Raw genomic sequence first — 15,519 nt, forward strand, 5'->3', positions numbered from 1 at the left:
TCATTTTCAGAATCCAACTTTAATTGATTTATGACATCAAAGACAGATTTTTTGGCATGTTGTACGCATCGTGCGTGACACTTTTTGCGCTGTCACTTCGTCGGTTTGTGGCAGTTGGCATTTGGAATCGCTCAAGTGGTGCGAAGTAATCCATCTTTGGGCGCAAAGGCAGCCACGCACACACACATACGCACAGCCAGCGGCAAGTTAACTTATGCCACACCGTACATACGTGTGGCAGGCACAAACACATCCACATGTGGCATATGTTGCCTCACGCTTGTGTGCGTAATTCTGCTTAGGCTGCGCTTTGGCTTGTTGATAAATTTGACTTATGGCGCATTTTGGTTCATGCCACACTACAGTAAAAGCTCACAAAGTTGCGATTCGTTACATTGTAAGCACGCGAAGTGAAGCGGTGTGTGTCTTGCCTTTGCGGTTATGGTTACACCGTATGTGACGCTGACGCAATCGCCACTTTCTTCTGCTTCTTCTTCTATCTCCTGACGGGGTCTTCTTCCGCAGCTACTTCTGCTCGGCTTCTTTCGCACATACGAGCTTCGCTCGCCGTAAATCCTTCGCTGGCAGCGGCAGGAAGCACTCCTCGGCCGTCAGATAAGCCGAGCGGCAGAGCGACGGAGCGGCAAAGTGATACGTGAGCGCGCTTGTGACAGAGTACACTCGCATTGATTTATGTCGGTCGCCGCAGCAGTCGCTTCGCAGTGCGCTTTTGACTTATGATTTGTGTGTGCTCTTTGCACTGGTGGACCGCTTTAACCCACTCTCCGCACCCACGCTTAGTGAAATTGCTGCAAATTGATTAAAATGTTATTTTTGCAGCAACGCTGTCCGCTCCTACTAATTGCGTATATTTGTGGAACTCTCCTGCTTTCGCAACTTTTATCATTTAAATCTGTTTATTTGTAATTAAACTTTTACAATTTCTTGTCCGCCACTCCCATTACACCTACACCGCTACCACACAACCGCCAATTTTCCAAGGTATTAATGCTTTTCTTTAATTTATTCAATTAAACGCTTCATAAATTTTTACTTTTCACTTTTCATTCCTGTGGCTTTTCGATATAACGGTCCAACTTTTCACGCGGCATTCCTTGCTTTCACTTTATTGTTGCTGCTGTTGTTGTTGTTGGCTATTTGCCGTTGGTATTAGCTGTCTTATGTTATCGTAAAAGGGTTAATTAATAGCACAGCCTCCTTCCGGGCCAGCGCCACCAGGCTTCATTGTTTTCAATAAGCTTCTACGAATTCCACCTCCACCTTCCCTGCGCCATTTGCACTGATTGCTGCCACCTTGCTGTTGTTGTTGTTGTCACTACTGCTTTTAGTTCTCACTCCGCTGGCCCATTAATGCCCAGCGGCACTTCGCGAGAATTTCGGCTTATTAAAAGGTATGGCGGGCACCGAAAGTTTTTCGTTTACACATTTTTCGTGTGCGCCCATAAAATTTTATTTGAAAATGCTTATTGAAACTTCGGAGCTATTGTATATGTGTGTGGCGGTGTTTCTTAAAGGTAGCAAGTTAAAAATAATTACAAGCTTAATTTAATAATTTGATTTAAATTCCTTGTCTCCTTACTGTTGAGCCCAACGACGAATATTTGGTCCGGCCCTGGAGACTTTTGAGCAGATAATTCTGATAAGCGTAATTGCTGAAGGGTATGGCAGTAAGCTCCGATTTATTAATGTTAAATGTTAGATATGGTTTATATGTAGATTGGTCTGAATTAATGAAGCTTTTCTAAAGGCGGGATCAGCCGTGCTAAAGTAAAATAAGTAAGGAAGTGCTAAGTCCGGGTATAACCGCACTATTTATACTCTGACAAGGATCAAAGCCGAGGAAATATTTTTAGGTGTTGGCAAAACTTTAAATTAAACTAGGGCAAGTATTGCCCTGATTTCAGCCATGTTAGGCAAGCGGAAGCGCTGTTTTTAGAAAGAGACTCTTTCTGAATTTCATTAAGATTTCTATATGCAGGGGGGTGCACATATTTGGTGTCTGAGTCTTTGAGAGTCAGCAATAAGCACTAAGATCCCTATATTCGGTATCTGGGTACTGGAAAAGTTTTGGCCCACTATTTCCCCTGTAAAGTATATATATATATATATATATATATATATATATAAATGAGGAGCTTGCCGCTGAGTCGATTAAGCTCTGTCATTTTATGCCTCTGTCCGTCTGTGCGTATGTCCGTTACTTCGTCTATCTCTCTGTATATATGCGAACTTGCTCCTTGATTTTTGAGATATTGATCTGCCCGTCTTTTTCTCACTAAGAAGCTGCTCATTTGTCGGAGCGGCCGATATTAAAGCACTATAGGAACTGAACTGAACAAACTGAACGATCGGAATAAAGTGCTGGTACGGAAAACGTTTTTTTTTTTTGACGAGTTATCTATGCGAAATTTGTCCAAGGTAACGGTGTAATATCTGAAGAAATTGATCAAATCGAGCCACTATAGCATACAGCTGCCATACAAACTGACCAATCAAAATGAAGTTCTTGTAGGGAATATTTTGTATTTGTGAAGGGTATTACAGCTTTGGTGCAAACGAAGTTAACGTTATTTCTTGCTTATACAAAAATTGCTTTCATATCGTTAACAGCAATTTTCATGCAATTACTTTAGAAATAAAAGTTCAAAGAATGAGCATGAAAAATATAAATGCGCCTGAGATTATCAAAATTTGACGATAAACACGAAAATGTGTAGTTGATACTGAGATTAAATGTAGCAAAGTTGTCTTTGATCCTTAAAGATATTTTGTTTTTGTGTTACGTAACTAGCAATAAAAAAAAAAAAACTCAAGAGAATTCAAAGTTGTCACGTATTTCATAAGCGCACGAACACACACACACACATTTCCGCTCTTGCATTAATATTAAAATAAATCCTTTGTTGAGCTGCCGCTTAAAAATTTCACCGATTCAACCGTTGTTTTTGGCAATCATTATTAAATTCGGTGAAACTTGCACATGCTCCGGAAAGTATGCTTTAATGCGCCTGCTTGTAGTAGCTACACACGTTTATAAATCTTATTGACGAGACATAGTTGCGTCGATTCAACCCTCTCTGAACTTATTACGCTATGTGTTGTTAGTGTGATTACTGTACTTATTCCCCACACAGCAATTGCTACAAATTAAAAGTACATCACATCACCCACACACACAGTTAGCTCTAACTGACAATGTAAACACTTGCTGCATCGGCTAACTTCGTGTGTAAAGTGCACAACTTCAATTATAAGGTCATCAACTACTACTATACACGGTTGCTGAAGCACAGCAACCACCATATATAGTCACCTTAACAAATGGCACTTTCACCGCCGTTACGCTTATCGCGTGTGGTAGGGTGGCGGGAAGCTAGAGATATTGATATGTACGCGATGCTTCGACGTCTATAAATAAAACAAAATTATCTGGCAGCAAACGTGCGCTCCTTTCCCAGGGCAACTAAGTGGGTGGCTCCAAATAAACAGATAAGCAAACACAAAAACAACACACACATACCCATACACAGAATGAAGTGCAGACATATCGCATCATTCATGTGCTCGCAGTGGTCGAGCGCTCAGCGCCACTTCAGCGCTTAAACTACATATGTCGAAACAAACTATTTGCCCACATTTATGTAGTTGTAAGCGTATGTGTATGTGTGCAACTTCATTGTTTCTAATGGTAGCTTTGTTGTTTCTTCTCAGTTTACACGCCAACTAAATAATCGAAGTCCACAAAGCAATTCGTTAAAGTGTCGAAGTGACGCGGACCCAACGCTCGCCACGGCAAAAATCAAACCCCAAAAAGGTAAACAACTACAAGTATGTGTGAATGTGTCTCGCTTGGCCATGGATGGCCGTCGAAGTTTCACACATGCAAACACACACTCACAGACACAAAAGTAGTCTTGGTTCTAGGTAAAGGACTAATAGGGATTAAATGGATGTCGAAAAGGCAATTAGATAAACTTACGAGCAATAACAAACGTGAACGATACACACACATGCTCCCGTGCACATACGAGCACATACCTAACTGTTACAACTACAACCAAGTGCTGTACGCTTTTAATAGGTCGGCGGGAGTACTCGTTGGAAGATGAAAAATTAAAGCTTAATCTAACGACAGGATGAGAAGTTTTGCGATAAAATTGATTCCAAATGGTGCGCAATTTTTCATCTCATTCGTTATTTATTTACAAGTATGTGTTAGGTGAGAAAAGTTGTGTGAGTAGAAGCGGCCAACAGGGATTCGTTACTGTTGAACGAAATCTAATTGCACGATTAATGAATGCTGCCACCTTGCTTCGATATTTTGTAAGTAATAAATATGTGCTAATAAATAGTATTTGGTGAAGACCTGAAGCGAAAACGTTTTATGAACTTTTCAGTAAAGATTTGCTCACATACATATGCAAAATGGATATCTACAAGTACATATAAAAATGATTTACGTAAGAGGTATTTTGTAGTGAATGTTTTGAAATTTAAATATAAAAATTGTAATTAACATTTCAAAAGATTTTCAAAATTATTAAATGAAGCAAGCTTTATTTATGAAATCGTGATAAAAAATATATAAAATAGATTAAAAAAATGTATTATGAAAATCTATGGGAGCATCTTATAGGACTCTCAGCTGCTGAGTAAAGCTTCATGCTGCGATTAGTCAACAACTCAAAACCGTATACCGTGTCAGCTGACACGACCTATCTTATGAGAGCGCAATGTAAATGAAAACTTACCACCGCAACATTGCTCAAATGTTAACAAAAGAGAACCGCTGATTTCTACGTTGTGAATACGGGCATAACTTTTCACAAATTTCGTTCAATCGTCGTTCACTTTAAAGGTTTTCTAAAGTAAATGCCAGAGTGGATAGGTTTGGGCTAAGAGTTGACCAATTGTTTTAAACTCTTCTCCATTCCACATTCAAGAAATATATTCTTCCACCTGATCGGTTGAAGTTCAAAATAGTTCGGTAGCAGAGGTCTGAATTCACTATATAACTATAATTCACTGTATCTTCTAAAAAATAGGGCCTATAATGATACTTTCAGACAAAGCTTGCCAAATAATGAGCGCACAGTTTAAATTTAGAACTCTACTATAACCTATTGTTTAGTAAAGAGACCAGAGATTTCCGAAAATCTCGTATCGATGAACTTTCCTATCAGTAATTATTCGCCAAACGAATTGAGTCAACGTAGCTACATCTCCCAAAATACTCGTGTGGCAGAGAGTAGCACTGAATTACCATTCGCCGCCACTGTATCTTCTAGCTCACTCTTCGTGAATACCACTAAATTGTTTCACTGATATTGTTTCATCTAATGTAGGCGTTTGAAATTATTCAAACTACATTTTCAAAACGATGTTTTAGTTTTTTGAAATTTCATCAAAAAAAATAAAAAATGGTTACAATATGTACTCGTATAAAGAAATTAAGGGGGGGCCGTTAAGGTTTCAAGGTAAAAAAAATACTTTTTTTGCGAATTTTTTTCTTAAATATGGATTGAGTAATTTTATTCGGACCTTTTGTACATTATTGAGCATACTTTCGACAATATAGGGTAATTTTTTCATGCAGGAATATTGAAGCATAAGCCGGTAACAGAGCTTCCTCCAGAACGTCTTGAGAAAAAAACAATTTGCGGCGTTCACCAAAACTCGGCTGGAAAAAAAACCAAGAAAAACTAGTTATATTATGATCAAATCTTCCCCCCAACGTTCTCTGATAATTTTTTTTTTCTTCTAAAAATGTTTAATTTAAAGAGTAAACTGTTATTTTCCACTAAAAATTTCGGCATTTTGGGGATGGAAAACACTTTTTTACTAAACGTTGGGGCGGTATTTTATATGTCGAAAATGTGTATAAAGTTTGAAATAAATCGGTCAAGTAGTTTTGAAATGACAGTGAACGCGGACTTTGAAAAAGTAGTTTTTAGAAAAACGCGTCTAAAGTTTATGAACAATTGGTTGGAGCGTTTAAGACCAGGAGATTAAAAAGACAATAACTTTAAGAATATTGCTTCTATCGACCTAAAATTTTAAGGACATATTCTTGAAATGTTAAACAATAAGATAAGAGAAAAATCGATTTTTCGAAAGTAAAAACTCTAACCCCCCCCTTAAGGCAAACATGAATCTATTGCAAATTTTTAAATTCTTCATTTTTTACTCCTCCATTAGGTCTTCAATTTTCAAAATTCCAGATTTTTTCCCTTTGTTTTTATTTGCTGTCAACCCCTTGCCTTAGTTAAGTCGCCACAGTCGTTCCTAATTAAAAGTTGTGCGCCACTAATGAGCAATGAAAACAACGTGTTGCCCGCCTATTAAACGCTGATAGCGCCCTGCAACCTGCTCTTAGCCCACATTAAAGCGATTAGCCGCGTACTTCAGCTTACTTTCGCGGCCGAGTGGCTAATGGAAGGTAGCGCCAGCAATTGCCAGCGCTCATTTGGCGGGCGTCACCTTTTGTTTGTGCTTTCTTTAAATTGCTTCGCAGGTTCTTACTATTCATTTTTATTTCGGGCTTAACGGGGTGGCAAAGCAATTCAATGGCGCATAACTTGCCGACGCCCTCACAAGAGTCGTGCTATACGCGACTGCCAACGAATGCATCAATTAAAAATCAGATTTAAACTTTTCTACTTTTTCGGAGCAATTTTTTTTACTTTTTTATTATTTATCTCAGCAAGCAAAAAGGGTTGTTATCTTTTACCACTTTTAAACAGTTTTCTCTTATTTTCTTTCCATTAGAAATCTCAGCGAGTCATCACTTGGAGTGGTGTTTAGTTGGTTGGCTGGCGAAAAGGTGCGCTGTCTTAAATTTTATTTTATTTGTTTTTGCTTATTTCTTGAATGCTAAATGCCAAACGTCAGTCATTTTAAATGATTTTAAGATGACCGTAACGAATTGGATTTTATTGCTGGCAGCAGGTTGCAACTGACAGCGGCAGCATAAAGCCCAGGTCCACTATCAGTTATCAGGCAGCATCGTCAATCGCCGTTTTTATTTTATTTTTAATTAGCATAAAGCCTTTTTTGTTAAATTGCATGTGACTTAAGTGCAGATTCTTTAATAAATGGGCAATTTTTCACTCAATTAGAGAATCCGTTCTATTTAGAGGGGATGTTAAATGATGTTGATGATTATTCTTTTAAATTAAATTGAGAAAACCACTCTAGAGAGTTCGCTCTTTAAATGCGTTTGACTACTTCAAAGCTGGGTTTCATTAGTGCTTCACCAGCATTGGGCTATAATCGGTTCTTGTGCTGTCGCAAGATCTTTTTGGCGCCAGGTCGATCAGGAGAGGTCCAGTGATCTCTTTGCCCGCAGTTAGGTTAGTTGCGGGTATTCTAACAGATCACTGCCCTGTCGACGTCGATGTCGAGAAACTTACCTGTTGCCAGCTATAGAAGCTATTTAAAAGAAGATTGTAAAAGAAGTAGAAGGTAGAAACATCTCAACACTTGATTGTTCTGCCTTCGCGAGATCAAGGCTTAAATACTTGGGAGCTCACGATTTCAGATATTGCACTGAGCTGGTGGAAATAGAAATTAAACGCTAAGCAGATTTGTATTGGCCTCATTTCGCTTTGTCGACCTATAAAATCGGTTACAGTAGTTTTGTTTTAGTGTATAGAAATTCAAGTACAATCTCCACCTTGATAATCAGCCAAAAAACTTAACGTAACCTAACTCTGGAGACGATGTCTTTTTTTCTTTAATCAGAACTTGATCGGTAATACTTCCTGCATTATCCTGACAGTGTGGGGAAGATCAGGGAGCATAAGCCGAGGCAAGGGTTTTAGCCACCCAAAACCTAGTAGTCTCTGAGTCTAATAACATAACGGCTCTCTCTAGTATTAAATTGCCTTTAAATATGGAATATACAGATGAAGCTCATATATTTTCATTAAGTTCTCACTTATTCTCAGTTTTTCTATCTATATTATCTCTTTCTGCTGTCTAAGAAAGTAAAGATACTACGGTAACATTGAGAATTGATTTTTTTTGCACTTCCTCCACTGCAAGTTTTTGTTAAGAAACAGGCGACTTTCTGCTTCCTTTATTTATTGGATGGTTATGGGCATTTCTAAAAGATCTCCAGAAATCTGTTAGCGCTTGAATCATATATATTTAGTATAAACTTGTTTGAAATAATAAAATTTTCCCCCTATATGTACATATGTTTGAATATGCCATTTTTTTAGCCCAAATAAATTATAAACTCTGCAGCGTGCCACGCTGTCAGTAGGTGGTCCCATACATGTTCTCAAGTACCGCGATAATTAATTTGCAACTGCCACATAGATTCATTGTAACCTATTAACAGGAAACATACTCTCGTCATACACCTTCACAAGCACACACACACACACATGTATGTGGTTTCATAGCGGCCTTTCAATGTCCGTCTAACATATTCATTACATTTTTTCGTCTTATTTTCTCAATACCGGTCACTTGTTTTGTGCCAGCACAAAAAATTAATCAACGGAAAAGGGATTTTTTAATTAACGAGCACCACGTTCGGCGAGCAGGAGCGTTGGAGCATGCAAAGTGGACACTAAAGGCTTACAAGTGCGCACACATATACACACAAGCGCTCATTTGGAGTGAGCTTCACCGGTTCTTGCTCTACCCAGCTAAGCAGCACTGCATATTTATTCACTTCTCATCCGCTTTCACATTATGCGCGTAGTTGTTGTTCTTGTTGTTGTTGTCATTGCATTACATGTGCTAAGGTCGCCTAAAGTTGTGGCTGCACATGCCAACGGTGCGCCAATGTGTGGCCACATGAATCAGTAGGAAATGAAGAATGCGCCGCGAATGCTTTAGTGGAATTCGCTCCATAATTTTCGCAGCGAAACTTTTTCTCGATTACTCGTAAATTTAACTTTTCTGCGAACACCGATTGCTTCGCAGTTTTAACTAATGTTTTATGGCTTTAACTTGCTTTTGGGTGAATTATGGCGCTTTTATACATACGATTATCTATGAACATTTTCGACGTGTGTGTGTGTGCAAAGTGATTATTTTTTTTATTCAAAAATAATATTTTACGAGCTTTACGTATTGTAGTAATTACTATACTCATATAAGACTAACGTGCTTAAGATATTTTTGTTGTTATTTACTTTTCCATGTTTTGCAAAAATTTGGTTTTGACTAATATGCTTCCAATATCGCATACCCTACTGACTCTTAATAACAGAATATCAGAAAAATGTCTGAAATTTGTGCTGATTTCTATTTAAAACACATCTTTTATTTGCCTTTTTCTAGCAGATAGGCGTGGCGGTTTAGCGATTTGCATGAAACTGCCAACGAAAGTATGTATGTTCAGCTGGAAACGATTATCTAAAGACTCACAATACCGACGAGTTTTTATCGTAAAAACCGGTATAATTTTCCAGTTCGAAAGTCGAGGTAACATAAAATTTTGATGCATAAAAATGTAAATATTTCGGAGTTAGTTGGCTATAAGTAATTATTCATCTGAATTGTGCATCATTTATTGCTGATTAAAGGCAGCGTGACGTGAAACCCGTTTGGCTTGAAATGCTGTCGTTTTTACCGAATTAAAAATAATAGTAGCAATAAAAAATTGGTACAAGCAAAGCAACAATACAAAGTAAAGAACTGTAGAATTTTCCGACTCGAATTATTCTTCAGGTCTCTTTTACCATAAAACATGCCGTGTGTGTAGTGGAATGCGTTTATACTGTTATTAAAAATACTGCAATATTATCGTGTTCCGTGATGGACAGTTTGGTCTATCTTACAGTTTATTTTATTTGATACATGTAATGGCAGATAAAGTCCGAATCGCGGTAAAGACAGCATCATAACATTTTTATATTACATAAATAATATACCAACCTGCAAATCATAATCCAATAAACGGCATTTACATGACAAAAGTCGAACATTGGCTTGCTAATGCAATAGAGAAGTGATAATATTATTCCTTTGAAAACATTTTGACAAGCGAGCGCAAGGATTTTTTAAGAGAGTGTATACATTATATATATATGCAATTTCTTGTTTATGCGAAGAAAGCAATAAATCAAAGAGCTACCTATAGATGTCGTGGCATAAATAAATTCTTACATGAGCTCAAATATTATAATAAAACATGAGCAGTTTCAAGCAAGAAAGAATAGAGATATTGAGAAAATACAAGAACAGTTGATAAGAGGAGGGTAACAGCACGGCTTATTGCCAAATATACCGTTTAAATATACGTAGGTACTTTTGCAATGTTATTTATGTAACAAGCGGTTCTGTATTCCCCATCCATCGTTATTATGCTTATTATGCACACCGTCTATGCAACCAAAGCGAGCAAGGCATTTACCTTAAGCTTTTACCATTTTCTAGTTGCTTTCGCAATTCTACTAAATCTACTATTGTGGTCTGTACATATGGTATATATGTATATGGTATTAAAATTCCTTTGCTGCTTAAAGTTGCTGATGAATTTTTTGGGGCAATGCAACATTGAATAATATTAAAGCGTTTGTATGAAAAGAATATTATTTAAAGCATAAATTTCAAACCTATTTGAAGCTTTCATCACACACTTCTGCACATACCGATCATAAACGAAGGTGTACCACGGCGCAAAATGCCACTGCTTGCACGCCATTGCTGTTCAATGCTTGCGGCAGTGTAATCATTACTTGTTGTTATTCTAGTCATACAAATGTGTGCATGTGTGCTGTGTGCAGATGTGTGTGTGTATTGTTATTGTGGTTTTGCTGTCGTATTTTGTTGAAATTCGTGTTGGCACTTAATTAACGCCACAACAGTTTGTTTGCGGCAGGTTTTACTTGTATAAATACAGTCAACAACAACGCACAACCATACATATTATACAGACAACTATACAACGAACGCACACACACTTGTTACACACTGTTGCGCGCGCCATTACAATCTAGCATAATTATTATTGTAATCCTTTCACTCGCACTCACACCACCAACACAAACACAGACGCACTTGCTGTGAGAGCATCTCGGAAGTAGCGGTATTTCATGTTGTTTTAAAGCGGGCGCGCGCAGCCAAGCGGAAAACCGTCGCTTTCATAAACTCAACAAAGAGGAGGTAATTAGCTGTGCACAACACGGAGACAGCGTTAGCTCGCACACATTCACAGGTCTACATATGTAGATTGTTACTGATATACTTTCAGTTTCATGAATTCACATATGTCGATTTGCGCGTGTAAACATACATATATATGCATTCATATACCATATATGATTTGGTAATCTCGGAGGGTGTTGAGAATAATTACGTTGCTTTCACTTTCTTACTCGCGACGTGTTCAAAGCAACTCGTGCGCCAGTGTAAATTACTACAAAAATATTTTATAATAATGATATCAAAACTACCAAACCAAGAAATCTGCAATGCTCGAGTTGTATCAATATTTTGTGTTTAGCAGACACCATTCGAGTGCAAATAATTAAAATCAGCAGTCAGAGAAAATTTATGTATGCTCTTTTACGTTCAGGAACCCAAGTAATATAAGGCTTGCCTCAGATAAAAAAAAACTCGTTAAAATATTTTTAAAATTTCAGTTCGTGGTAAATTTTTGAAATTTATCGGTATTAACTTATTTTGCTTTACATGGCTTCCCTGCTATACATTAGGGTTGAAGGGATTTTTTTTTTTTGTTTAGCCAGAAGTTAAAATTTTTAGATTATAAAAAAAGAAAATTTAAAAAATTAAATAAAATTTTTTTAACATCTAGAGGCCCACTTACTTTTAAAGTAAATTTCGAGTTAAAATTTTCGTATTATTCGAAAAATTTTTGATAAATTATTGGAGTTTTAAAAAAAAGTTTTGACGACACATGCTTTCGTTAAGCGTTAAAATAAATTTTAAGTCAAAAACCGTCACATTGGTAATTTTTATATAAATAAAAAGAGTTCAAACTAAAAACAATGTTTCCTTGCCCAAAAAAAAATTTTAACTCGAAATTTACTTTAAAGCCTCTAGATGTAAAAAAAATTTTATTTTGTCCAAAAATTTTCTTCTACAGATTTTACTCTATGCATATATTTATTCATCTTTCTCTATTTAAAGCGCACTCGGCCTGGGAATCGTAGCCTATCGACAAAAGTGAGTCTTCGATATAGATCTTAGGGAACACGCCTGATCGCCAGCGTACGAGCAATCACCAATCCAGCTAAAAGCAACGGATTAATGTAATTAAAACAAGTAAATGTCTCGCACAAGAAACATGTGCTTGATCCAGTAAATCATGGATAATATAATGCTGAATAACTGAATCAGTTAAGCCTTAGGAAATCCCGTGAGAGAACTAACCAACCAAACCAAGCTACTTTGTACCTGTTCTAGGTATATATAACCAACAAACCTATGTATATAATAACGGTGATGACAACGATGCCATTTTGAAATTATTTTCATCATAGACAAATATTCGTAAAGAAACTAGAAAATCTTTCAGATAAGGTGATTTATGGGGACAGAATTTTTAAATAATTTTTCTTAAGAGCTATGCGAGAACAAAATGACTACGTGACTATGAAAGCACTGCTAAAGGATGCCTCCGCTAGAAATCATATTAAACATATTCCTAAATTGACAGTTTGGTTGGGTTATGGTCTGGTGGAATCATCGGTACGTACTTCTTTCGAAATGAAGCTGGTGACACCGTTACTGTCAATGGAAAGCGGTATAGATCGATTATAGCCAACTTTTTAATGCCGCAGTTGGAAGAAGTTGACCCTGACAACATCTAGTTCCAACAAGATGGCGCTACGTGCCACACAGCACGTGCAACAACCGAATTATTGCGAGAAAAGTTTGGAGATTCGATAATTTCAAAAAATTGTGACATTGAATTGCCTCCAAGAAGTTGTGATTTAACAACATTAGACTACATCATGGGTCGTTTTTTGAAGTCATTAGTGTTAAGCAGTAAACCAGACTCTCTACAAGCTTTAGAAGTGCTATGCATGACATAGGACTTGATTTAGTGGAAAAAGTACTCGAAAATTGGGTTCATCGAATTTGTTCCTGCAAAAGAGATCGGTGATGCCCTTTGAATGATATTATATTCAGTACTTAATTGTATCGATTATACTTCACATTAAATAAAAAACATATTTGAGTTCCTTAACAATTGGTATGTTTTTTTTTTTTTGAAAACCCCGTTTTATGGGAAAACCCCGTAGTTCTCGACTGAAATTATAGTGCTGTTTACTCAAAAGATCGTTCAATATTTTAAGATTTCAACGTCTATTTCTCAGTTAAAATTAAATTAGTACAGAGAAGATTTTCCCAGCATTATAATATTGAAACAAAGCAAATATTCGAAAGCCAAAAAGTCAGAAATTTCTTTATTTGTGAATCTTTCATTTGGATTAATGTGGCCATTTAGAGTTTATGTGCTCAATCGTAAAACAACTTTATTTTGCAAGTAAATAAATTAAGCAAAGCATCATTAATTTGACCTACGGCTGGCAAGGGTTGGGAATGTTATCTTAGTCACTGTTCTAGAATTCCATTTGAGCAATTGTAAATTAATTTTACTGGGGCATAAATGCGGAAAATGTTTAAAAATCACAGCGGCACAGCAGCAGAAGAGCTTTCAGTGTACACACACAACCACATATATATAACTTCAGACGCACACATACGCAGAGGCGTGCATGCAGTAGTTGCAACTTTATGGCTCTTCATGAGGACACGGTGCCGCAAGTCGCCACCTCAGACCGAAGAGGTGGCATGCAACACGCAATAACTCACCGGCAAAGAGCCCGGCGCAGGCAGCAGCGGGCTGCGTTACGTTTGGCAACGAAACACGGTGCTAAAGTAACAACTACAATGATGATGCTTTGCAACAATGGTGGCAACAATAGATGAGTGTTTCTTGCCTTTTGTGCACTGGGCTCGCATTGAAATTCATAATTTTTACGATTTGCACAACCGACGACTGGCAGGAGGGCGAAAGGGCTGGGTGAAAGCGAGGAGAGAGCGCGGGATTTGGGTGCATATATTTGTTCTCGGTAAAGTGCGAATTGTGACTTTGAACTCTTAATGCGATTTTCGCATGCGGAGCGTGTTGCCAGCGACCAGAAGCCAGAAGCGGCACTACTGCTAGTGTTGCAAGTGTATGGCGACATGTGTAAAATAGTGTCGGCTATATAGGCTGACTGACGGTTTGACTGTCTGTTTGTCTACGCATATGAATGGCAGTCCAACCTTTCGAGTTGCTGCCTCCAGCTGCCAGTGATAATTCTTGCTTTGCTTAGCCCCACGCCCTTCCTTCGCTAGTTATGGCACAGTTATTGCTTTTTTCTGCAGTCGCAATTTAATGGCAACAAAGGTACAACAACAATAGCGGCTCGCTACTCTCACTTGCATTGTGCGCCCTGCGAAGGTAGGTAGTCCTTGCCGTTCGAGCCAAAAAATCCTTTGGTGCAGCAATTGAAACGACTGGCAGCAGCAGGCAGCAGCGGCAACACGAATTTACGGCGGATGTTGCCTGGTGTGTTTATTGCCATCTCTGCGATTTATGCGAGTGCGCAGCGCAGGGTGGCGGGCAACTGAGTACGAGCGCGTTGCGTTAGACGGCAAGTAGGCCGTCGGTTTCTAATATTTTATATTTCAACTGAATTGGAAGCAATGCGCCGTTGTTGCCCGCCTGATTCGCTCATTTCAGCCCATGCGCCGGGCTCTTTGCTGCCTTTGCTTTGCCCCAACGATTTATAATATCGTCTTATTTTTCCAACCAGTTAAACACGAAATGCACAACACGTTTGCATAATGCAGATGTCTATTTTAATGCGTGCAGACAGCAGGACTACGTTTCTGTCGCAACACTCACCGTGAGAGGTGGAGCGCAGGAAATGGTGCGCGGTAGTAGAAAGTGTTATGATTTAGACCTTACGTTCACCTTAATTCAGAACTTCTAAACTTGCGCCAGCACCATAGTTTTGAGGGTTAAATTATGTAACACCTATTTGCTCAAAATATTTCTAGTTGTAAGTGGGAATACTATAACAATTTAGTCGAAGTAAATGTTCTGCTCTCCGCTTCAGATCTTAAATATTCGAATCTCGACACTTTATCTCCTGTAAACAGTTCAATCAGAGGTGCAATATTTTTACCTTACGTGGATCTTAATCTTCCGAAAAATTCTGTGAGACTTATCAATAATATACCAACTAGTTCTAACTACCAAATTTACATTGTATAAGAACGCGGTGGTTTTGACAAGCCGCTTCTATGCAAAGACAAGTTCCGTACCCTGGGTTAGGTGGGGTTAAATTGCTGATTCCTCAACATTGCGGTATACAGCTCTTTGAATTGCGAAACGAATAAACGTCTGTATATATCAGCTGTCGGATATCAGCTATAGCTATTTAACCTGGATGTCTAAAAGTATTACATTCGAGGTGTTTTTGCCTTAATCTGATAGAAGCGGGGCCGCCTGAG

The sequence above is a fragment of the Bactrocera oleae genome, chromosome 2 (genome assembly GCF_042242935.1).
Source record: "Bactrocera oleae isolate idBacOlea1 chromosome 2, idBacOlea1, whole genome shotgun sequence".
NCBI classification, from domain to species: Eukaryota; Metazoa; Arthropoda; class Insecta; order Diptera; family Tephritidae; genus Bactrocera; species Bactrocera oleae.